Below are 5,000 nucleotides of genomic sequence, written 5' to 3' on the forward strand. Positions count from 1 at the left end.
TTGGGTGAATTTTTTTTTATCAAAATTGTTTAGGGAAAAATTGTTTCACTTGAAACTAGTTTGTTGGCCAAAAGTGTGACATTTTTTTAGAATTTTACTCATTTTCACTAAATATTTAGTTTAAAATATTGTGTTTATTATTCCTCTAGTAGGGTGCACTAAAAGGTGTCATTTTACAAGTTGGAAAAACATATGTTGGACTTCCTATTGATCAATTCTAATTGTAATAAAGGATTCTACAAAGTAGTAAGGGATATTTTTTGTTTTCCAAGGGACTCAAGTGGTCTTGGGCTTATTGATGTTTACAAGTAGGATATTGCTCTTTGTGTAAGCTTGATTGTCAAAATATGTAATTATAAAGAAGACTAGAAAATTCTACTAATAAATTGCACTACATTTGGCCTATCCTATGGGAATTCAAAATAAAATAGCCTTGTCTGTCGTTTCTTGCCATTACTCTAGTGCCCATCAAAATCAATGACACATTTGTCACCAAATGTATATGAAAATATTGTGAGGCTATCAAGTTGTTGTTGCTATGAAATGGTGAGAGTTTTTAAAATGACCCATCCATTAATTATCACTCCTTATGGTAATCTCCCACCATCTTGTTTTAATAAAACCCACTAGAAGCTAATCATGCATATATGTGATCTATAATTCAAGGCCAAATATACTTGTCTCTCTTCACATCAAGAAAAAGTGAATTTAAACTTTTGCTAGATCCACTTTTTGATCCATTAAACTATAATTAGATTATATCCGCTTGAAGTATTATGAGATCTCCTAGATCTTAGTGGAACGAATGGAAAAGGCATGCCAATAATCCCTTTTGTAAATATACTCCAAACAAATGATACATGTGGCTCTCATGCCATCATTCCTATGATTCAAAAAATTAGAATTACATTGCCTCTTCAAGGCCAAAATATTTTGCATCATTTAGCAGGCAATTATGGTGCTTAAATTGCTTATAGTTTGTTTGGTGTCTATTATACCAAGGGCTTACTTTTGGAATATACTTCCAATTCATATTTATTTTTCTAATCCAAGATGTCATTTTTTGTAGAAAACATTAAATTATTGTCCACCTTTTCTAGTCTTTCCTAAGATTCTTAGTATTAGATCAATGAATTTTTTGCCCTTAAGGCCCAAATTATTCACTTGGAATAATGTCATTATGGAGATGGGGAAATATTTTTCTAAAAAATTCTTTTATTTGTGGCATGCTTTTAGATTGGAGACTATTTTGAATAATTACAAAGGTAAGTATGTTCTTCTTGTTAATGATATTATGGATCTTAATTTTGCTAGTCACTCAAAGGTGTTGATTATCTCTAATTTTCTCATGTAGATTCAAGTTAAAGGTAACAAGGTTCTGTTGGAGGTCCAAAATCACCAAACCTTAATTGATCACTAGATAAATACTACTTGCATAGTTGTTGGGCACCTTCACTAATCCACACTAGATCACCCCATCAACTTAGGGGGCATAATCACTTGTAGTCCACACATTATCACCAAAGGTTCATCATGTTAGTGTTGGCATTTGATCATTTGATCTTAACGGGTAATTGTTTGTTTGCTTGATGCCATCGGTACATGTTTGAATAGATTGTTGTATGATGACAATGTTGTATGTTATCATTGATGGCAACTATGTTTGTACAATCATCTAAGTCTTATAGGTCAACCGACAAGGCTTAACCGGTAAGCAAAGACAACTTTATCAGAACCGGTAATTAGGACTTTAACTGGTAAAAGACAGACAATATTTTATTCTGATAAGCAGGTACAGGAAATCTATGAAGAATAAGATGATGTGGTTTTACAACAGCAATGAGGACTAGTAGATGAAGTTATGTTCGTGACCGCACGTGCTGATTTGATTAGGTGAATGAGATTTGATTGATAGCGCAGGTATTCTGACTGAGACTTAACCGGTAGTGATGAAAATCACTCAGATCAGTAAAACGACACAAAATTGGATTTATTATGTTGGTGGCCAACATAACTAAAGCGTGCAATGTAAGATTGTCTAGATGCATTGAACCTAGGAAATTGTAATGAGGTTATATCCAACCTAATGATGATTTTAAATGTGTGATGAGGTATGAAAGGATATATGAGTATGAGCTTGAAAGTGTGAAAGATCAGTAGTGAATTTTGTATTTCTGATAGTGCGGTGATCAGAGGAGTTGAGAGATGAAGTATATGTGATGTTGTAATGTTCTAAAGTGGATCCTATCAGACATTGAAGGTGTTATACTGAGATCATTTGTACTTTTTGTCTCCCTAACAGTTGCAACAAGAAAATCCTCTTACAAGGTCACTCCTAACAGGGTGCAGTCGGATCCTAACAGGTCTGATCATTAAATCCTCTAACCAGGTGACACATTAACTTGTGTTTGCAAATCCTAGTAACTTGGGTAGCTCCTAACATGGCTGGTCCTCACAGGCCTTTTTGTAAAGCTCTTAAGCAGGCTTAGACACTTCTAACAGGGTGTGCCCTTAACCGGGTGTTGTAGACCTTAACCGATCAGATCTCTATACTGCAGATAGTGGATCTTTGTGGGTACTTACTCCAACTATGGTTTTTCCCATTTGGGTTTTCTATGTATAAAATCTTGTGTCATGTATTTTATGCTTTATGTGTTGATTTCGTACTTGGTGTTATTTCTTATATGCCTATTAAGTTTTAAGTTGGTGAAATTGATAATCAGTTTTGTATTGTTTTTACTTGCACTGATTCACACACCCCCCCCCCCTCTTAGTGCCTTATAAGTTCATCAATTGGTATCAGAGCCTAACTTCCTTAAGGCTTAACCTCTTGGAAGGGATCTCTAATCCCAAGGCAAATATGGGGGAAGGAATGAGTTACTAAGAGATGGCTAAGGAACTTGCAGAAACCAAGGAAGAACTAGAAACCCTAAGAGGCAAGTATAAGACATCACTAGCTAAAAGGAAAGAACTGATCAAACAATTGTTGGAGATTAATGAAAGCAACTCTTTTGATGAAGAAAACATAGATGCATTGGTTGAGGAAGTGGAGAAACTAAATGGTGAGAAACTTAACCTGAGGAGAGAGATTGAATCCCTTACAATCCGGATGAGTCACGAACTTGAAGCTAGGATGGGAATTGAAGACAAGATCAAAGAGAAAGATCATGAGATCTTTAAGATAAATCAGGAGAATGGCACTCTCTATGAACACTAGCATGAGGAGAAAGAAGAGAAAGAAGGAATCAAAGCAGATCTTGATATGGCAATGTATCTTAGAGAGACTCTTATGAAGAAAAATGAAGATCTTACTAAAGAGATTGCAGAAGCTAATGAGAATCTTTCAAAATTCAACAAGAGTTCTACTATGCTGGATGAACAGATCCAATCTCAAAGGATGAAAGATGATACATCTAGGTTAGGATACAATACATTTGAGAAGGGAGAACCTTCTAGTACCAAGAGCAACATACATGAAGGTAAAAGAGCTCCTAAGTCTTAGAAGCCTACCAATAAGAAAGCTTATAAACCTATTTGTTTTAATTGTCATAAACTAGGACATACTGCTAATGTTTGTAGAAGCACATCTGATGTTAATACTGGTTACACACCTAATACTAGATATGTGCCTAGAAAATTTGAAGGTTACTGTTATACATGCAACATGTATGGGCATAGATCTATTGAATGCATGTATGGAGCTAAATATCCAACACCTCATATGAATCTAAGAACTCTTGGTGATTGGAGAATGAATTTCAATGAGTGGAGAAACACAAATTGGGAAAGACCCCATGTTAACCGGTCTAGTCCTTATGAGATGGAGAAAAGAATCAATGTGATTTGTTTAATCTGCAACAGCTTTGGACATGTGGCAATGAATTGTCAAAGAAGGACATGTAGAGGCAATGCAGGACCATTGAAAACATCTAGATGGCATGTTATCATTGTAACAAACCAGGACACATTGCTAAGTTCTGCAGAACATAGAAGAACCAACTGGTGAATTATCCTACAGACAAGAAAGGAAAGCAAAAAGTTGATATTGAAGAAACTAGAGCTGAGATGAATAGAACCTATAAGAAGAAGAGTGATGACAAACCAGCTGAGGAATCAAATTCTTCACCTAGTGTGGAGAATCCATCACCGACAAACTAAGTTGTTTCTACAACTTGGGGTGAGCTTATTGTCAAATCTTGAGATGAACCCCTAGATGAAGTATTATAAGTTAAATCTGCATATTCTGATGCATTCTGATGTTTATAAGTCTTTTTAAATTATAACCAATAAATATCATTCAGTTTTTACAATCGGTAATATGCTTAAGAGTGTTTTAAGGCATTTTAGGGTTTTGTCGGTTGAAGCATTTAATGCAATAGTTTGTAAGCAAATAAAAAGAACATTTTTAATTTCATTTGACACATTGCGAGCTTGAGAGCATTTGGCAAGTGAGCATAGCAGAGAAAGTTTTTGATAGCAGCATTCAGCATGTTTAGCAGAGATATGAGATGATCGAAAGTGCATTTTGTATCAGTGATCAAGTGTTGAAGGTTTTGACGATGTGAAACCCTAGCTTAGAAGTAGGAAAGGTATTTATTAGTGAATCTTACTCTTTGCTTCAAAGTTTCACATGTTTTATTATGGATACTCTGCATCTTATTGATGTGACCGAGAGGCCACGACCAAATTTTAAATGACATCCTTTCAAATCAGAGGAAACAAACCTTGTCGGTGCCCTATCTAGTGCACCGTATGGAGTTTTGCATGTCAAAGATGTCAGATCTTTTTATCACTACAAACTGGAGGACATGGGTGTATCAGTTATTTATGAACAATATAGATCATTGTGTGATAACAAGGGCATATTGAAAGAATAGTGTAAGAGTGTTGCCGAGAAAGGGTTCCATCATGTAGTTAACTTCATTAATGATTTTGATAATGAGTTAGTTAGATTTGTTTTGAGTCGCATTCATGATGAATTTATGTGGTTGGATCGACCG

The sequence above is a fragment of the Cryptomeria japonica genome, chromosome 2, assembly GCF_030272615.1.
Source record: "Cryptomeria japonica chromosome 2, Sugi_1.0, whole genome shotgun sequence".
NCBI classification, from domain to species: domain Eukaryota; kingdom Viridiplantae; phylum Streptophyta; class Pinopsida; order Cupressales; family Cupressaceae; genus Cryptomeria; species Cryptomeria japonica.